Source organism: Gorilla gorilla, chromosome 4, assembly GCF_029281585.2.
Source record: "Gorilla gorilla gorilla isolate KB3781 chromosome 4, NHGRI_mGorGor1-v2.1_pri, whole genome shotgun sequence".
NCBI lineage: Eukaryota > Metazoa > Chordata > Mammalia > Primates > Hominidae > Gorilla > Gorilla gorilla.
In genome coordinates this window covers 166,488,716-166,511,285 of record NC_073228.2, presented here as the reverse complement: position 1 = coordinate 166,511,285, position 22,570 = coordinate 166,488,716, and positions in this window count along the sequence as shown.

The window sequence follows — 22,570 nt, the reverse complement described above, 5'->3', positions numbered from 1 at the left end:
TGAGGAACGGTAATGCAGTGGCACTATTGAAATCTCATATTTCAGCACCTGTCCAGAATATACAGGCAAAATGTTGACATTGTTTGCTGAATTGTTCATTTCTTTATCCTTGCATTTATTTAATACCTTTGGATTATTCAAATACTTACTGAATGCTGCCTACTATGTGATGCCATAACCAATATAGCAATGGGAGAAGATAATAATCTATTTTTAATCACACATCTGTTTTGGATCACATGCCTATTTAAATATTTGTTCAACAATTTCCTGGTAAGTATGTGTATGTACACATAGTTTAGCATACAATTTGACAGAGTTCATAGAACCCAGAGATTTGTGAATTCTTGGTTAAAAAGTCCTGGCATTTGTCCTATGTAAACTATTTATCTTGCTTTAATTCTCTCATTCTCGGAATATTTGCAAGGCTCCTCATAATGTATTATACTTGTCTTATCAGTTGGAATCCCTTTGGCATAACAGAAATCTCAGCTAGTATTTCATGAGACCAGTACAGTTTAATTTTTCTCACTTAAATCTTTTGGAGATCAGAAAATGATACCCTGAAATGAAGGCCTCAGAAGCATCCTCAGAAGCAAAAGTTTTTCTCTGACCTTCACCTGCCCTCCTATATCTGGCCCCTTGTTTCCCTTGAGGCTAGCCATAGAAACTATAATCTCTCTTCCCCAAGGTGGGTCATAGAAACCAGAATCCCTTTTCCCCAAAGCCAGCCATAAAACCTGAGAACATTACTCAAATCTTCCCCTCTGCCTCTCTGTGTAAAAACTGGACCTAAAGAAATTATCTGACCTACATTTTTTTGACTGCAGGTTTTAAGACCCCCATTCCAGACAGGGTCCTGCCCCATACCTGAAAGGAAAAACGGCTGCACAGACAAGCCAGCAAGAATCTAAACAGTCAGGTCGTTGGGGGTCTTCCCTGTTCCATCTATTAGCATTAGATCTTACCCTTTTTGCCCAATCATATTTCTATATGGCTGTTTATACTTTGTTGAATCGAAGTATAAAAAGGGAGTGTCCATTGTATCTTTGAGATCTTCATTCTGAAGGTTCCTATGTCACATGAAAGTATGATTAAATACATTTGTATTTGCTTTATCCTGTTAATCTGTCTTTTATTGGTGATTTTCAGTGACTCAGAGGGCAAAAGGGGAACTTTCTTCTTGGCCCTGCGAAACTAATTGTAGAGGTTGGCATTTGCTGAAATTTGTTCAGTTCCTCAATGACTTTATCCAAACCCAACCCCTTTCAAATATCTACTCTCCCTTCCTTAGGCAAGGTATTGACTTTGACAGCATGGTTTCATTCAAATAGAGGAAGCAGTGGTTGGCTAAGAAAGTAATCTTACCTTCTTTTACCTCCTATTAGAGGGCAAAATTCTTTCCATTAACACACCAGAAGACTTCCTGTTCTGTGGAATTAGCCAGAAGAGAGTAACATAGAAACCTCTGGGTGCAAGCAATACTGGAAGATTAATATCTATCCATGACCACATTTGATCTATAGTTAGATCTATAATACAGAAATCTGCATTTCTTTTAAAAACAGAAATCAGAGTTTCTTATTTTCTCATCCTGAGAATGCAGCAAACAAAGTTTTCTATTGTCTCCACTTCTAAAAGCTGATTAGCAATAAAGATAGGAGTAGAAATGCAGCTAGCAACTTCTTGTCTAGGGCTGATCTTACCTTATAATATTGAGTTTCCAAAGCAGTTCAGTGATGAGAAGGAACTGGCAAGATTAGCACTTTTAGAATGGAATTCGGACAATAATTATTAATGTTTCTAAATTTCCTTCAAGAAAAACGTGCACATGTATAGTAGCAGGTGTTTTTCTTCTGATCAGCATTCATTACTCTCTCTCCAGGTAACCTCAATTTAATTTTGCATTGTGGAATCACCGTTCTCTCATATTCATGATTTCAAGTACTCTGAGACTACCCTATTATTCCAGGAATTGACAAGTGAGCCACATCTGGCCAATTATCATAATCCACCTCTCACCCATCAGTATTTGCTTTTGATATGCACAATATGAGGAAAATAAGACAGAAATCTGTAACTTTGGCTGAAACTATCTAGAAGTAGACACAATCTGATATGGTTTGGATATTTGTCCCCACCCAAATCTCATGTTGAAATGTAATTCCCAGTGTTGGGGGTGATGCCTGGTGGCAGCTATTTTGGTCATAGAAGTAGATCCTTCATAGCTTGGTGCTTTCCTCATGACAGAGAGTTCTGGAGAGCTGGTTGTTTTAAGGTGTGGCACCTCCCCTCCCTCTCTTCCTCCTGCTTCCACCATGTGAAGTGTCTGCTCTTGCTTCACCTTCTGTCTGCCATGAGCAAAAGCTCCCTGATGCCTCCCCAGAAGCCAAGCACCATGCTTCCTGCACAGCCTGCAGAACCATGAGCCAATTAATTCTCCTTTCTTTATAAATGACCCAGTCTCAGATATTTCCTTATAGAAATGCAAGCATGGCCTAATATGCAATCTTTATGCTAATATTGCAAAGTTGGTGGAGTAGATAAGGCTGAATGACAACTTGGCAATAACTCAAGGGAATGAGGAAGAGAAGAAAGAGAGACTCCTTTATTTACTGAACATTAGTTATACTACAGGCAGTATTTGAAGCGTTTCACATAAATTATCTTATGCAGTCTTCCTACAATTCAATAAAGTAACACTATTGCTTTGATTTTTAAGATGAGTTAAGAGATGAAGTGACTCATCCAAGATTACACAGTGCCAAGAAAGAATTTGAACTCATATCTCTGGAATATGGAGACAGTTTTTTAATTTTTTTTTTTACCATCTCACTCCATTCTGAGTATTGACAACTTAAGAATATATATATATTAATTTATGCACATGGTAAAGTTAGTATGATATTTTGATATGGAATTATGTATAGTGTAGTGTTTCTTTGTTACATTATATAAACTGCATTGATCCTGATTGGGGGTTTCATTTCTGATCAGAGAATGTTTCCAATGACCAAATTGGTGACTGTGAAATAACTGTCTTCTGTGGTTTGCTGGACCAAATGGACATTGCCAGTTGTCCTCCATGTAAGAATAATTGGGTAGCATAGCTACTGACAACCACATTTGGGTTAATAAAATCATCATCCACCCACTTGCTCAGGATAAAATCAAGGGTCCTTTAACCTCCTTCTTCCTTTTCTCTTATTGCTTACATCCATTAGCAAGTCAAGTCTATTTTACATCCAACATATATTTTGGATTTATTTACCCCAATCTCCTCTGCTGGCCCTAGTCATATCGCTATTCTAGTGGAAATACTGCAACAACATGTCTCTCGCAGTTGACGCTCCTGCTGCACTGTTGCATTCTTTAGTTCATCCTTCACAAAGTCACTTGACTGATCTACAAATAGAAATCAGATTGTTTCACTTCCCTGGTTAAAATGCTTCAAATGGCTTCAAACTGCAATTAGAATAAAGTCTTAATGTATTACCATGTCTACCAGACTCTAATACCTTCCTTCTACCTGTCCCTAAAGACACCCCTATCATTCTCTTTCTCCTTCCTACACTGTAGCAACCCTAGCCTTTCTTTTTTCCTTTCTTTCTTTTTTTTTTTAAATTTCTTTGGCACACTGAAGTTGTCTCTGTTTCGGGGATTTTGCATTTGCTGTTCTCTCTTTTCAAAATTCTGTATTCCTTTGTCTTTGTAAAGCTAATGTCTACTCATCATTTAGCTGTCAGCTCAAATGTCACCCTTACAGATGACTTTTCTGAGCACCCTACCCAAAATAACTCAGTGTGTGAGCCACCTCTCTCCCACTAGCCTATTTTATTTTCTTCACAGAATATGTCACTATTTGAAATTGTCTTATTTATGTATTTGTTTATGTTTTTCCTTGTCTTCCTTCCCTTCAACTTACTCAAGTCCCAGTAGACTTGAAGTCTCGTGAGGGTAGGGACCTGCTTTACCTTGTGCATAGAATAGTGTCTAGCATTCACTATATGCTAAATAATAATTATTGAATGAATGAATTGGATTTGGAATGAAAATCAGTGAGAATCAACATGAAAAGTTGACCTGAGTCCATTTCTCAGTATTTGTTTACCTCTTTTTATGCATGTATGCATTTATTCTGCTTTGGATACAACTGGGAAAACAGACGACTGTCAAAATATTGAACATCAAAATATATTTTGATATATTTTGAAGTGGCTGTTCAGAGGGACTGCAGACAGTAGTAACCCTACAAAGCTGATTTTTGTGGGAGAGAATTGCATCTGCAGTGAAAATCTGCATGGGTGTTGCCAGTCTTTCTCTGAGGCCCTCCCTTCTCTAACTCTAGAAAAGGTTGAGTAAGAGTCTGACACTTTTAAAGGTCTGAAAGAAATATTTACCATCTAGGTAAATAACAGAAGAAGTTTTGCTGGCCAGGCCTCCTCTTCTCCCTCTCCCATAACCTGTTTTGCCACCACAAACTGTTCTGCCATACTCCCAGCCTCCATTCTTTTTGTAATTTCAAGATGGTATAAAAGCATCAACCATCTGGCCATTTCTTAGAGTTGTCATATTTAGTATAACTCCTGTGCACACATGTGCACATAAAAATGTGAATGCCTTTTCCCTATTAATCTGTGTATTATCAGTTTGTTTTATGGACTCAAATTATTGAAACATTAAAGGAAAAGTGTAAACCTCTTTACACAACTGAGGGAGCCACAGAGCCCTGTGGAAATGAGATTGTATGAGAAAAAGGCTATCTATACTGCATTACTTGTGTAGCCCTATACCTTTGAACCCAAACGTTCAATATGAAAATCAAAGAAGAAAGCTTTTATTTGAAAATGAAATCTCTACGGAGGGAATTAGCATGTTGTCGACATTTGTACACAAAATTTCTTTCCCAGAAATGAATAATCACCAGGGGTGAAGGACAAAGGGCCACACAATTTCCATCAATAGCAGCCATCGTACTTATTTTTTTTCTTAGCTCAAATATATTCAATTTTATAATCATCATGAAATCAAAAATATCCCCTGCCTCTAAAAGATTGTGTATACACACCCCCCCCACAGACACACACTAGAAATGAATGTTTTGTAAAGCCTAATAGGCTAGATTGTATCTTGCTATTTTCGTAATGTCACAGCACAGCATTTCTTTAATTTTTGATGGAAAATAAAATGTTTTATTAATCATCAAAATAAGATTATTCATTGCAGATGGTTATCATGTTCATGGAGACACATGACTCAAAGTTAATTATAGGTAGCTTTCAACTTACTAATCTGTTGGTTATCCAAAATTTATTCCAACCACTTGTGGAGTTTTCCATAGAAATAATACCGTGAAACGAATTCATGGGTGTATCAGTGCTATTCAATAGAGCTCTCAATAATAATGGAAATATTCTATATTTGCACGTCCATATATGACAGCCACTAGGCACATGTGGCTGCTGAGCACTGGAAAGATGGCTAGCATAATTGAGTAACTGATTTTTTTTTTTTTTTTGAGATGGAGTCTCGCTCTGTCACCCAGGCTGGAGTGCAGTGGCACCATCTCAGCTCACTGCAACCTCCACCTCCCAGATTTAAGTGATTCTCCTGCCTCAGCCTCCCACGTAGCTGGGATTACAGGCATGCAACACCATGCCCAACTAATTTTTGTATTTTTAGTAGAGACAGGGATTCACCATGCTGGCCAGGCTGGTCTCGAACTCCTGACCTCATTATCCACCTGCTGATTTCTAAATTTTATTTAACTTTAATTAATTTAATTTAAATAGCCATATGTGTGGCTAGTGGCTTCTGTATTAGACAGCACAGATAGATAACAATATCCTTAATGAAACTCTACATTCAGAACTGGACAGTATGAATTAAACTATCTACAAAAATATTACCTTATCAAAGATCATGCAATTACCTTTTTCATAAAACATTTGCATTTTGGCTATGAGAACAAATTTGGACAAATAGGCCGCAGTCATTCTGCTGAAATTCATAGACCCCTCTTGCTTATATAAAGAATTCTAGGAACTAGGGGTTGATCACAAACTAGTTTACTGGTAATAACTATTCCAAGAGGTACTGTATGCTTTAGCCAATCATCCAATCATCCTGTCACTAATTTTTGTTAACCCATAGTATTACTATATGAATAGACTGACACTGCCTTGCTATATCTCTTCAGTTTATCCTTAAAAATCTGCTTGTAACTGCCCCAACTTGGAGCACCTCTCAAATTTAGTGTATAAGTATGTTTTCTGGGTTGCAATCCTCACATTTGGCTCAAATAGGCTCTCTACTTATTTTAATTTTGCCTCACTTTTTCCTTTTAGTCGACAGTGGTTATTGTCAAACCATCACCTACATTGGTAAGTTATGTGTGATAATCAGGTACCCTGAAAGGGCAGTAGGGGAGAGTTTGGAAGCAAGGGGTCCTTCTATGATACAGTGGAGTCATATACTAGCAGATTTACATTATGTCTTTACTTTAGAACTTAAATTCTTACAATAGTTAATAAATCTATTAAATATATTAAGATATGAAGACAGTATTAAAACTGGTCAACCAATGTGCAAGGACAAACACTTTAGAATCCTTCACTCACCCTCCACCCCTTACCTCTAGGAACTTCATAATTGTATTTAAAGCAAAATGATTAGATTTTTATACATCTGCATATAGACTTTCTATTTTTCTTTCCTTTGTCTACTTCAGTGTTTCTCAACTTTTAGTAAGCAAATTATTTTATGGACTAGGTTGAGTACACAGAATTATGTGAACTATATTTTACAGGTAATTTAAGGGCAATTTTTACATAATTGATTCTTGCCTTCCATGCTGAGTTGACTAACTTCTGTGTGACTCTTCTACCTCTTTCAATGCTTAATCCTTGCTCTTTTGTTAAAAATTATTTCCTCCCCAAGGTTATGAAGTAGATCAATTGAGTGTTGCTTTAACCACATTTAAAGCATTTTAAAAAAATTCAAACCTGCAATTATCTGATTTTTCAAAGGGTTTGTATGCCCAGAGGCCTAATTGCTAAAAGCAGAGTTTCAGATAACGTAATACTCTTCAAGCTTCTGAATGCTGAATGATACTATCTATTTCCATCTCTCTCTTTTTTAATGTGTGTCAGGCCAGCAGAAGCTATACATGTTTTAGAATCTTTTCAGGGACAACTTATGAAAAATTTTCTTTGATTTTAATTGCAGAAAAGTTAATATTCCTTTTTCTACTTATTGGACTTTTAAAATAAGTTTCTTAATATCTGCTTACCTAGAAATCATATTAGATAATTTAAGATTGTTCAATAATTCATCTCTTTATATAAATTAGTAAATTCCTCAGCATCATGCTGGTGGCTATTTGGGAAGCAAAACAAAATCTGATAATAGCGCCAATATTTAGGTATTTTACAATATGGTTGTCACAAAGTAATCATAGATGAAACAAATGTGAATGATTACCATTTTAGGGCTTGGTTTTAAGTTACAAACTATTTTACAAGTCTACTTGTGTCAAAGTGTTGAAACCAGTGATTTTTTACAAGAATATTCTTGTTTTGTAAATCCTCTTGCAGGTTATCAAATTCTGATCAACATATAAAATATAATTTATACTTCCGAACATAAACACACACACACACACACACACAAACACACACAGAATTGATATTTCTCTGACAGAAAACTTTGCTGATATTCTTAAAAGATGGATGTTTACGAGGAGCCTACATTTAGAAAAAATACTTGGATAATTTATTAAGTGAGAATAGCCCAAGTCTTACCATCTTGAAGAAACTCTAAGAATTACAGTCCTCTGTACTCAAGTGTGTCTGCATCATTCGACACTGTCTTAAATTCTTCTACAGTAGCGTACGCAAATGTGCTCACTTTTTGACAAAAGCAAATACTTCTTTGTATCTTGATTTTAACACCAAACGGTAAGATGGGTGAGAGAAGAGATATAGTGGCTCATGTTCTTGAACAATTCCAAAAAGTGTAGGTTCACGTTACATACTGGGTCACCTACGTTCATTTGCAAGGGCTTCTACTCCGTAATGATATCATGCATATACTTCCTAATACAACTAATACAATTAATTTTGCTGTCTTCATTTCTTGGCTTAGATCTTATTTTCTGATCATGTCACAATTTATCAACTTATTTCTACAAATATTATTAAGTACTTTTGATGTGCCAGCAACTTTACTAGGTATTTTTAAATGGCTGTTGCCTGGAAGTAATTCTTAGTGTAGTGACATTATCTTTTCATTTATTATTCCACAGTCTTATTTACCTTCTTTATCACTTTGATTTATAAGACTGTCATAGATATTTACTGAGCACTTACTAGAAGCTCAATATTTACTGAATAAAAGAAAATATAAATGTGCAGGACACTGTGCTAGGCCCTGAAGTTTAAAAAATCAGTTATGTTGCCTGTGTGTTGAAGTGGAATTCGGAAACTGCAAACACACTAAGAAGCCGGGAATTATTTTTATTTTTTCTGTAATATGAGAAAACATATTATTCCTCCCTTTCCCCCAGACAAAGACACAAAAGACAAATCTAATGAATGAAACTTAAATATGGCTTCAAAACTCATTACATTTACTCAGAAGAGAGGCTGTGTTCTTTAGGTTTTCAGTCTTAGGACTCAGAAATCAAATTGAAAAAAAAATAATCCCATTACCACCACCCATGTTCTTCTGACCCAAATAGCTGTTACACCGCATGACATCCCTCCATGTGGCCCTACCTATGCAGAATTGCTGCTCCTTGAGATAGATTTAACCTTTATTACTGGGATAAGTGCACTTTTCAAGCTGTAGCACAGAAATGCTCTTCCAAGGGGAGTCAAGAGCAATAAGGACTCTATGTTGAGTGAGGAATTAGGGGATAAGGATGGCTTTATTAATTTTTAAAATATCTTTGGCCTTTTTTTAAGCTAAGAGAAAAATCTGGTTCTCAATTTAAAAAGAATTCTATAACATAAAGAAGAGTCTGTATTAGATATTCCTAACCTTTTTCTACCTTTTAGTAATCCTACAACATTTTATTTGTATAATTGTCCAATAACCTTTATTGAACTGTAGTAAGGAGCCAAGCATTGAAGACCTAATCGTTGGCCTTAAAGAGCTCCCATCATGCATGAGAGAATATCACATGTGGCAGGGTTTCTGGCACCAGAAATCAGACTCACATAACTAAAATTTAGAGCTAAGCAACCCATAACAACTCTGTAATAATGATTTGCATCTAATGCCGTACATGAGGAAAACTGCTTAAACTGTGTTAGTGACAAGTTTAAACAGAAATGGGTTTGACAATTGTACTGTGGGCTGGGGAGAGGGGAGATAAAGGTATTCCTGTTGCAATGAGGCTATAAAGGAATATGTGGGCTGACTCAATAAACTAGATTTCACAATGGATCATGAGCTTCAGACAAGTGGATTCTTGAATACTGCATGGTGACTGGTCCTGATGTGATCAAGAAAAATGGTTAATTTTTTTTTATTTTGGGAAAATAGGGTTTGTTAGTTAAAAGTTTTAATCACTTAGAAGGACTTGTTGAGCTGCAGAGTACTTCACTGTGTGGGTAAACCAGTGTTAAAGGGCATCTCATTTAGTTAGCGATTGTGGAAATGTTGTGCAGTATGAGAATTGAAGCATAAGTGAGGGGGCATCAGCAGCATCAAAATCAGAATATTATTTGTAAGTCAATATAAGTTCAGGGAAGTTCCAAAAATATAACCTGGGAGAGATTTTAAGGAATTTTATTTCCCATGTGTGCAGAAGAGGATGAGGAATCAGTACAAATTGGGTAGTGCATTCAAGAGTTAGCGGGGTGTGGAGACATTAGGATAATATGTGAAAAATTATGTATAACTATTCACTGGTAGTTTTCTAATCTGCACATTCCTACCCGTGAGTTGTTTTACTGTGAATTGGGCTAATATGGGCCACCTAGGTCCCATTATCTTTACTGGCATTCCTGCTCACATTCTTAAAAGATTCACCACACGTAATTGAAATCACTTTCGCTTTCTTGACCCACACTAACAAGCCTGAAAGATCCAATACAAAGACCAATATGATAGAACTTCAGATCCAAGAAGAGAATTTAGGCAGTGATGAACAGGAAGACACAAATACCAGTGTTACACAGTGGAAAATAATTAGAGAGAGAGAGAGAGATAGAGAGAGAGTGATTATGCACATGCTAAAAAATGGGCTTCTAAACTGATGAAGAATCAACTGAGGTAATAAATGATATTACATCCAGAAAATTCCTCAGTTTGATAACAAATTCATGATGGAGAAAAAACGACCCACAAGAATAACAAGCAAAAAATCATGTTGTGATTTCTTTCAATGACAGAAAAAATTAATATTTAACATAGATGACCTCCAAGAGAATAATGATTTGTTTTTAAGTAGCATTTTGTAAGAATTATTTGGAAAATATCTGAAAGAATTGTCAAAATAAAAAAAATACAATAAATTTAGTTTAAAGATCTTAACTGGCTTTTATTTATAATTCTACAATCAGGCAACATCTTATTTTGTAAAATAGAGTAAGTGTTCTGATGAGCTAAGCAGAAGAGTTTGGCTTTATAGGCAGAAAAGAACTGAAGAAAGCAGAAACAGAAAACAAAAGGTGGTTGCTCATTTCCAAGTTATTTCCTTACGGGGTTAAAACACATGTGGACTTCCTTGTTACAATGACTCATGTTTCCTGGAATCTGTGGATTTGGGGAAAACTAGCCCCTTTCATAGTTCTGGTTCATTACATGGCACTTTATACAAGTGATTCCATTCAGGTGTAGTCTGGTCTGATGGGGCCTAGTGTAGGAGCCTAAAACAATGGCCTCCCATAAATTTGTTTAGCAGTTCTAAGAAAAACATAAAAGCAACCACAGTATTAAAGAATTTATTTCTGATAAACACAGTTCTTGGTTCTTGAAGTCTTGTGAATTTCCCCCAATAGTTCTGAACTGAGGAATGCTGTGCTTAACTCTATCCTCTTTGAAGTCTTTTTCAATCTTTATCAGCCAACTAATGTATTTTGGAAAACGTGTGCATTTCTTATTCAGCAAAATATCCATGAGAAATTTTGCCACTATGGTTTAGGGAACATCTCTATCTATGAATCTTAAAAACTCAGGGAATAAATTTTAATCCAATTCACTGGAATCTTGAAATGACTACTTTCGGAGTTTTGTGGTGTGTGTGTGTGTGTATGTGTGTACATTGTCCTTTCTAGTCAACCCTAGCTACTCATTGGCGGCACCTGGGGAGCTCTGAAATAATACCAATGTGTGGGTCTCATCACCAGAAAATCTTGACTTTTGTTTGTTCGGTTCGTTCATTGAGATCTGGACGTGAGTACTTTGTTAAAAGCTCCTCATGGGTTTTTTGTATTCTGTATGGTTGAGAAACCCTGTTTTAGAGGAAAACAATTTTCATTTGATCTTATAATCCTGAACAGTTTCCCAATGCTGATTAATTGTATTTCTGTATGGTTTAAATTGTCAGGGTCATGGTAGAAATGAGTTCTTGTAGGAGCCATGTCTGTTTTAATCCCATTCCTAGGTGATATTTTTATAGAAGAATCTTTAAAACCAGTAAGCATGATCCAAAGTTAGTTCCCAAAGGTCAATGTGAGAATGGTCTTTTAGTCTATTTGTCTCAATAATTATTATCATGCATTACTATAGAAAGTTATTGGAACAGAAGTTTCACCTGCAACATCCCTTGATTTGACCACATTAAACAGTTGTGAATAAAAAAGTGATCTTTCTATTTTAAAAATTGAGAAACTGAACAAAAACATATTGACTTACGTCTAAACAAGCCATCTCTTTAGAGTTCACTATGGTTGGTTAGAACTGCTTCAAGACCTACTTTGCTGAAAGGAATTAGCTTCATATTGACATAAACCAATAGAAGAGGTTGATATTGGCAGTTAATGCAAAATGTTAATTAGAAAGGCAGATGAGTAATATAGATGAGAACAGAAATTAAATGTCATGAAGAAAAATCTTCTAAGTTTAGAGACAGAAGCATTTACACTTAATATGACTTCTGCTTCTGATTCTTAAATACCTTTTTCCCTAATAGCTTCTTTATTAATACGTGATTGCACTTGACTTTTTGGTGCACCTTGGCTGATTAGCAAACTGGCTTCATCCGGATGAAAATGTGTGTGTTTTTCAGGAGGAGAGGTATTGCAAGAGGCTTCAAGAAAAATAAAATATTTCTACAGTGTTAATGTTTATGATAGAGTGAATAAAAAAGTGTGGACACAAAGTAGCCAAATGTAGAAGTCAATTGCTTCACTCCTACCATATTCTTGTGTAATCCCAAAGACATCTCAATGACCTTTTCAATGTATTATCTTGGGACACTGGCTGTTCGTGACAACACACTTAGAATGTAGCTCTACTGCAGCAGAAAGAATTCTAATCCCAGTCGGGGGATATAAAGTTCATGAGACTCTGCAGAGAAGGAGGGCACTATTTTAGGCAAAAGAAAATCTCTCTGAAGAATCCGCAAGCAATTTACCAAAGTTCAATAAGCCTATTATTGTGTTTTAAATAAGCTGTGCTACTTTATTACCCTTAATAATAAATATACATTAAAATTTATTTAAAAAGTCACAGGGGATGCTCTAGATTAGAAGCAATTTTTGAAGTTCAGTAGACCATGAGTTCCTTTATTGCACTAAAATATTAAATTATTGCTTTTAAGGAATCAAAATATTTGTGCATAGCATGTTGTCCAGAAATACACTTTCAAATAGCTTATGTGTTTATAACTATTTTGTTTTGCAAACATTTTTGAAACATTGTGTAGACAGATTATCTAGAGAATTATCAGTGAGTATATCACATGGGAAAATTTCCCCTCCAACACAAACATACAACCACACTAGGATGCTATGAGGAGTTTTTAATGTCCTCTAAATTCAAGAGAGGTTTTCTTTTCTCCCTCATGTCTTAGCAATAAAGTAATCCTCTCCTCTGCAGTGGATAAGGGAATAATCAGACAAATAGAAGCAAGTGTGCCAGGGATATTATGATGAAAGAAGGCAGCCAAACTTAAATTTCATTTTATGGTCAACTTACAAACAGTTGTTGTTGTTTTCCAACAGTGAACAGTAGGGCTGACATGGATGGGTGGTAAGCTCCAGGATATTTTTCCACCTAAAGATCTATCTTTCCTGTAGAATATCACAAATTGCTTCATGAAAAAATGTTGTTAGCCACATGCATCTAGCATAGCTCTTCTTGGACTGCAAATTCAGTTGTCGTTCCTATTTGTGTTAGTATGGGTTGAGTTCAAAAACTTAAGGTTATTTAATTATCAATTTTCATTTTATACTATGTGGTACCTGATACATTGTAGGCAGGTGCCGCATAGGCTTAATGGTGTAAGAGCAGATTAGTCTGCCTTTGAAATAGCAAGGAAAATAAACTATTGATAATTTTAGCAGAAAATAAATGTACATAAGGGTATTGGTAAGGTACAGGCCAGATATCCAATTATAACTTCTCTCCCTTACCTTTTGTATACTTTTGAATGAAGTATACAGAAGTATACAAAAGGTATACTTTTGGCTGCTTGACCATCCAACAGATGGATGTGAAACTCCACCCCAGGTTTTTCTGCTGGGAAATTGAGTCTTGCCCGATTCATGGCCGAAAGTGATTTTCCAATTGTTTCTACTTCTTAAATTACCCAGGTTTCTCTTGTGCTTGACCTAAGAAGTTTGGTGCTTCATATATATTTCTTTTACATTTTTATAATCCTGTACATAGGAGTTTCTTTCTACTGAAAATTTAATTTCTCTCCAAATGTAAATACGGTATGTAAATATAAACTATGCTGAAGAAAAATATCACTGATTTCTTAGTCCCTTTGCTTCAAAACAAACAAGAAAATCAACAAACAAATGAACACATAGCCTACTTCTTCTGCAAGATCACATGGCATTTTGGTTCCGGAGGGTTACATATTTTTTTGAAAAAATCTTTTTCTTTTGCTAACTTGTGCATCTGGCTGACCTGATGTTTGTGATTTGTCACTTTAGTTGACATTAAGCTTTTACTTCCAGGACAATTACTACATGTGCTATTGAATTGTACCCTTGCTAATTAAGGCCAAGACTCTTTAAACAAGTGTATGATATATGATAAGCTTGGTGAGTCATTTAAAAAGAGGCAGGCAGCTGCTGAGAGGGAAATCAACCTAAAATTTGCTGTGCTAAGGTCAAGTCTCCACATTCGAAGTTAAGTGGAAGATGATTATAAGAATTTGTATGGTTTGCATAGAACTTAATTTCTTAATTATGGGGAGATTTGTGGTTTGCTTTCTCTGCCTTAATGTGCCATGAAGGATGAAATAAGGCTCAAGTCACTACCTACCTCTGTTGTAAACGTAAAGGGTTAAATTAACTCATAATCAAGAAACATTGATTTTCAAAATAGCAGAGTCAGCTACTATGGTATGATGTAGTTTTCTTGCTAGGAACACATTTCATGCAATATTGGGGTCATTTCTTCATTTCTGTGGGTAGGGTCTGGAGAGTTTCATGTATGTGGCAGCTCCTAGAATTCAGTGTCATGAATTTTCCTGTGGGGAGGGGTGGCTGGCTTTGCAATGCCTTTTACTCTTACCTGTGGAGCCAGTGAAGTTTAATTTGCACACCTCTCACAGCAGGAGGAATTGTAGGCGTTATTCCACCTGTCCTAAGCTCTTGTGACTGTCTCTTTGGCCTTCCTGATGGAAGATGCTAGAATATGCCAGATTCTTTTTTTCCTCAGAAGTTTCAGCAGTCTTCTCAGTCCCTTTCTCTCTCACTCTTCTTGGAAGCTCTTGTTTCTAGAGTAGTTGGTATGTTTATTTTCTTTGCCCTAAAGCCAAAACGTGATACATTGCATTACCTAACAAACCAAATATACAGTGTTTAAAACCTTTGAAAGAAATGTCTTTAAAATATAGATGAAGTCTGTAAATAGACTACTTAAAAATCAATTTTTCTAAATGTGAGCCATTATTTAGTCAATTTGTTAAAGCATGAATTCCATTATGTTGTTGATACATTGTTAGTTATTGTTTGGCTTTTTTCCATCTGTCCAAGGAAAGATACATGAAGAAATTAAAAATGAGTATGTTGCTTTCTAAAAATTCTTCATTTTAAGTGAAAATGTTGTATAAATTTACCAAACTATAAAGTCATTTTCAGATTGCTATGAGTCCATGTCATTTTTATTCCCATCTGTTATAAAATGCGTTTGGGATTGAATGTGGATATGTACGGCCTTAAGCCACATAGCAGCAATATCTTCAAAATCCTCTTTGAACATTGATTAAAACAACAATGAAATTAATGAGCTCTTTATAAATTAAATGGTCATTGTGCACTGTATAATTTTTTGGTGAATTGGATTACGAGATAGTTGTATAAAAAGCTAATCAATTTTCTTCTATATTTAATCCTTCTGTACTTGAGAGCTTTAATTCAGAATCCAGATGATGTTTTTGCCTCGAGGGGAAACTATATTTCTAAAATCAACTAAATAATTGGACATCTGCCTATTTATATTTTTTAATAGAGTAACTTCCTCAAGTATATTTTTAAGGTTCTGTTGAAGGTTTCATTCCTATAGTCTTTATTTAACTAAATATATATTTCCACATAATTTGAAAAAATATACAGAATACAGATTTTCTAAATAAACACAAGTACGCCTATAAAATACACAGAAATTACAGAATTAAACCTTTCATGTGAAACACAAAAAAATACATGGGAATAGATAGATAGATAGATAGATAGATAGATAGAAAAATGGAAAGAGATAAGGTTTTGTATGGTATTTCCATAGAAACTTATAAGAATGTTAAAGTTACACAATTTGGGACTATTGCTTCACTTATTTTCCTGTACAAACCGTACGTAACTGTGCACAAGTTGTAAAGGTGAAACAGAACAGGGACACCCTCTAAGGGGGCTGCTGGGCACCCTGCAACACTCCCCAACCAGCATGGAAATAAAGGAAAATCTTGAGTTCCTTCAAGGGAACCTAACTAAGCAACTAACTAAGTAGCACTAAGAAGTAAATAAGTAACTTGAGAAGCAAGAAGGTAACAGTAGCTTAAAACAATAGCCATGGAGGTTAGAATTATGAGATGTTCCCTACAGAAACTAAAGATAACTTATGTTTCTGAGTTGTTTTTCAGAAACCTGGATCCCCCACCATAGAGATTCACTGGCAGGTAGACCTCAGACATAGGAGAACTGAGGACTTACCTCTGACAGCTGTTCTTTATTCTGAAATTCTTCCTGAGGGGTTTGGAGGAAGTCACACCTACAGTCAGAGCTAACATTCTTTTCTGCTGACCCCAAAGTTCAGACAAAGCTTCACCTTCTTAACCAATTGAAAATCAGAAAAATCTTTGAATCTACCTACGACCTGTAAGCCCCTGCTTTGAGATGTTTTGTCTTTTCAGGTCAAATCAATGTATGGCCTCTACGTATTGATTTGTGAGGTTGCTTTAACTGCCTCCCTGCTATTAAAAATCCTTACCTGCAAGCCATTGGGAAAATTGGGTCTTACCTTTGAGCTACCCAATTTACCTTGCCTGGTGCCCTGCAAACACACTTCTTTCTCTCACTGCAAACCTCTGTGTGGATATATGGCCTTACTGTACATAAGAGTGGATTCCCCTTCAGTTTGATAACAGAAGTATGGTAAAGGAGTGGCATATCTACTTACCTAGCTTCTTTATATTTTTAATTCTTTCAAAAAGCCAGGTAAAATCATTCAATGCATGACTGTCCTAACATCTGATTCCAGAATCTTTGAGAAAGTTTAAAGACAAAGAATCAAGGATGGGATATAATCTAAGCTGAGTTAAAACATTTAGATATATGAATACTCAGTATTGCTTTTTGTAATACCATGGTTTGTATTTTTCAATGCAAAGAAAAAGATAAACTAGTTTCTATATATCTGCATCTGGTACCTTCTGTGCCCAATTATCTGTTAACAATTCCTTTTTCCCTTTTTTATCTTGTATATCTTCTTCTACTGACTTCTTTCTAAAAGAAGAATTTAAATATCATCAAATACCTATATTATATATAAAATTTGTATGTATATGAGATATTTTTGATATGATACATATAATATATACATATAATACACACATATATACATATACATACACATATAGTATACATACACACATATACAGATACATACACATATACGTATACATACACACATATACATACATATACATACATATGTATGTATATGTGTGTGTGAATATATATATATATATATATATGTATACACATATGGTTGGTGCAAAACTAGTTGCAGTCTTGGCATTGAAAGTAATGGGAAAACCCGCAATTATTTTGCACCAACCCATACGGTATATATTCATATATGTACCATATTTTAACACTTTAATAAGTGTTAAAAATATTATTTCTAAATGCATCAGGCTTTAATTTTGTTATACGCTGATATCACACTGTAAGGGACGTGAGCAAAAATAATGGGGGCTTTTCATTTTTTGCAATAGATTATTTTCTGCTATTCATTTGGCAGAGGCCTGTAATAAAATAAACTTGTTTCTGTTGGCTTCATTTCAGTTCAAAACTGGAAATAGTGGATGCTTCAGAGTCACTTAATGCTATTTTACTTAGAACCATTATGCTCCTATCATTTTGCAAAATTATGGGTGAGTTTATATATATATATATATATATATATGTCATATATTCTAATCTAATATCCCTATCAAACTAGCAGCATCTCTTGTTCTTTTCTTCTAGGGTCAACTTGCTTGAGAGAATGTCTCTACTCATTTATCTCTTGTACATCAAACATTAAACACATGATCATTTGTCTTCTTCCCTTACCACTCTATTGAATCTGATCTCAACAAAGATAGGAAAAAGTCTCTAGATGTTAAATACAATGGCCATTTTTCAGGCATTATTGGACTTGATCTCTCTACATTGTTTGTCACTATTTATAACAACTACTTCTCCCCTAAAATATATTATTCTCTTGGGTCCTGTGACATTAAACTCTCTCTTCTTCCATTTCTTACTGTGGATAATTCTTTCTGGGTTTTTTGAGTTTTTTTTGTTTTGTTTGTTTGTTTTCGGGGCCCTCTGACCATGTTAGTTCTAGTGTGTCTCTGAGGTTTGCACTAAGCCTGCTTTTCTCTAGTCTCTGCACTCTCTAAGATACCTCACTTGATCTCACAGGCTTTAAGAGGTGAATAGGTCATGAGGACTCTTCCCTTATGGATGGTTAAATGCATTATCCAGGGAGTGGGTTAGTTATTGTGGGAGTAAGATCCTGATTAAAAAAATGAAAATTTCCTAATTTTCTCCCTCTGTCTCTTGTGCTCACTTGTTCCCTCACCTTTCTGCTCTTTAGCCCTTGTACCCTTTTGCCACATGATGAGGCCTTTGCCAGAGGCCTGTGCCATGCTCTTGGACTTCCGAACCTTCAGAACCATGAGCCAAATACGTTTCTATTGTTTATAAACTACACAGGCTTTGGCATTCTGTTACAGCAGCAGAAAATGTACTAAGACAACCAGCATGCTCATCATTTTAATGAGGACTTGGCATCTATAATTTTTACCTAGATGTTTTAAGAAACCAATTATTATTAATTAAACACTAAAACAATAATTAGATTAACATTTTAGCTTGCAATGGCCATTAAACTTGACTTCTCCTCCCTTTTGCCATTATTTTCCAATTGAGCAGTCACGCATCTATAATAATATCACAGCTGCAAATCCATGTGCTGTACCGTACCCAAGGCCCAGTGGGACCTCCAGGTCCACTAGGCAATCATTTATGAAAATTACAAAGCACATTAAAATGAATTTTCCTCCTGGATGTGGATGTCTACATATGTAGCTTAGGAAATGCAAAGTCAGCTACAAGACATTATTTTCTCGTCATGGCAAAAGCAATTAGTATGCTAAAAAGCACGTGTCCTTCTAGGTCATTTTAGTTGCAAAATTTTTGCATGCAAAGTTGTCTTATTAAGGATAAACAGGGCTTTCTTGTGAAAAAAGACAGCAGCAATCTGAGTTTCTGATAACACACACACACACACAGAGCACATAAACTTAAAAATTAGAAAAGCAACATAATTCATAACAATTTGGAATCTGCTGATTGTAATTTTTGCAGATAACTACAAATAGATACCCATTTTAGAAAATGTAATTGTGGAACACCTTGTTAAAAGTATAGCATACTTAGGTTACAATTTTGTAGGACACTTAGGGTAATACACATGCCAGTATCATTCCAGCCTTTGAAAACATGCTATTTAAAAAAAGAAATAAATATCTTTATTAAGTTCTTTGTGATTTCCAAGAAAAGACAAGGTCAGATTATCTTCGTTGCTGTGGATTTATTGTAAGGACACATAGAAAGGAAAATAGCTGGGGAAACATCCTTGGCAGCTTGACATTTATTTTGGATCTCAGACTTCCAAGCTCATATAAATGATCTCATGGAGAATTGGAGCCTGAGCTCAGTATTATTTAAAAAATTGGGGCTAAACTCCAGTACCTTGCTTCTTCCTGTGTACCTAGAATTTGTATTTCCCAGAGAGAGGATTTGATTAGGATAAAGTACCACCTCAGGAAGCAATTGCTTCTCTCATCTCCGATCTCCACAGAATGAACTTTCTTAGATACCATTCACTAGTCCCAGCAAAGAAAGCCAGTGATGTTTTGTTGATGCTACACGTATGACGTAGGCAATTATATTCTGGAGAAACCACTTGGACTTGCTTTTCTATAAGAAACATACTGTGAAAGACTGTAAGTGCTGGCATAAAATAAACTTCTTTCAACGTTACTAAACTTTTTTTCAAAATCGAAAATAAAATTTGAAGCCCTAGAACACTTGCTAGAGTAGGTTATGTCATACTGTGGTAACAACGTAGGTCCCAAATGCCAGTGGCTTAACACAGCAAAGATATATTTCTTGCTCAGTCAATCTGCAGATCAGAGACCATGCCACATTTGAAATCTGAACACCACATTTGACTACCAAGCAGGCCAGAATGCTTTAATTTTATTTATTTATTTTTATTTTTTTGAGACGGAGTCTCGCTCTGTCGCCCAGGCTAGAGTGTAGTGGCGCCATCTCGGCTCACTGCAAGCTTCGCCTCCCGGGTTCACGCTGTTCTCCTCCCTCAGCCTCCTGGGTAGCTAGGACTACAGGTGCCCACCACCACGCCCGGCTAATTTTTTGTATTTTTAGTAGAGACAGGGTTTCACTGTGTTAGCCAGGATGGTCTTGATCGCCTGATCTCGTGATCCGCCCGCCTTGGCCTCCCAAAGTGCTGGGATTACAGGCATGAGCCACCGCGCCAGGCCTACTTAAATATTTTGACATCATCATCATCATTTCAAAGTCTCATTCCCGGGGAATAAAGAATTTAGCAACCTCAAACTCATGCTATATACTGTACATCGAGTAATACCTATTAATTCCACACATAGTCAATTGTCCAGGGCTAGTCACATAACCTCAGCTTCAGTCAGGTGCAATGGGAAGTGTGGAGAGGCATATACAGTGAGTACACAATTCTGTTGTCACACTCAGTTTCCTCATCTTTAAAATGGTCATGTTCACAATAAGGTACAGGATTATTACGAATCAGTGATACATAGTAATTTGGGACCACTGTATAACAAACGAAATAATAAATCTAATGTGCTTGGCACATATTTGTCAGATAGCAAATACCAAAGAAATATTAACCATCATTACTATTGTGCCAGAAAAGGAACTATTTGTATGATAGTTGCCTAGTGTTTCATAGATTATTTTTATAGTACATTATAATTTTAAAGATCACTCCAAAACAATTTCATAAACTTTAGATATATTTTATTTCCTCCATCTATTTTTTCCTTGTTGATTCTACTTTCATCTGATTGAATGACATTTTGACAATAGCTTGAAACACTCCAACATTTGATTTTATCATAATAACTGAAAACATTGTTTTCAAGAGGGAGCTTGGTTTATGACTGCAGGTACCCATGTATTTGGATTAGACCTAGATGTTGGACATCAGGAGCTTTTTAACCAAAAGTTGATGCTCTTTCCATAGATTTAATGGGCCATAATTATTCAAATCCATTCAAGTCAGCATGTTAATTTTGTGCATATAACCGTGTTCTAGAAGCTACAAAGATGAATCAGATATATCTGTGGCCTCAAAAAGTTACAATATTGATGACTAGGTAGAACAAAAAATATACATAGTGATAATACATGCAGATTAAGTTCTAAGGGTCAGTAACATGTATAATATTCAGACAGGTAGCCGTGGAAGGTAACTGAAAAGAGAAGGGTTTTAGACATAATGTCAATAGATGTCCAGGATTTTGGAAGGTGGAGAGAGCAGTCCTTGGTCTAGAAACAAAAAATGTTATGGAGGACACTTAGAAAAAATAGACCAAGCTCACGTAAAGGGCTTTTGAAGGCTATAGTGACAAATACTTCTTAACCTGCTAAGTAAAGTGGATCTGAAGAAAGTTTTTTTATATTTTTTTCACGTATCATAGCCAGGTTTTACATAGACAAATCTTTCCCTACTGTTTTTTAAAAACTAGAAAATTTTTGTTCAATTGAGCATTTTTTCCAATAAAAAGTATGAAACATTATGTCTCCAAAAACTGTTTGACCTTGTACTGCCACTTTTTGTTCTGAAATACTTTTCCAATTAACTTTCAGTCCATTCTACACCTGCTAAAACAGATGAAACAATGCCCCTAATATAGATGGTAAGAGCTAATGTGTATATAAGTTAATGCTGTAGCTTTTCATTTTTCATTCTGAGACTTTTGGGAGCCTTGAAGGAGTAGGGGGGGGTGGGAATCAAATAAGGTAGCATTTGAAAAGTGTTTAAAATAAATTAATGGAAGGCCTGATACTTTAGCATGTATAAGAAAGTTTCCAGTAAGATTTCTTTACTTGTTGGATCTATCACATAGGATGATGTGATTAGTATATTCAACCTTAATATTTGGAAAACTGATTAGATTAAATAGAACATGACAATAGATTGAAATTATATTTGAATGATGTGTTCGATGTTGATTTGTGAAGAAAAATTTCACCAGAAAAAGTTTATTAAATCTGGAGAAATTAGACCTTAGAAAGGATAGTTTTCAAAATAATGCATTGTCAAATTGTAAATACATTGTTTTGTTACAAGCCACTGAAAAAAAAAGTTGTATTGTCATTTAGTAATAACCTTTTTTAAAAAAGTTCTGGTTGAATATTTTAAAAATAACTGCTAATTATGTACAGCAGTGTCCTGCAACAACCCACAGAGCATGCATTTTAAATATCAAGTAATAATATGAATTATATAAAAAGCCTTGTTATAATTACATGTGCCAAAAAACAGAGCAAATTATGATAAATATTAACTTTTAGTCTGTTTACATATGTAAAAAGATGTG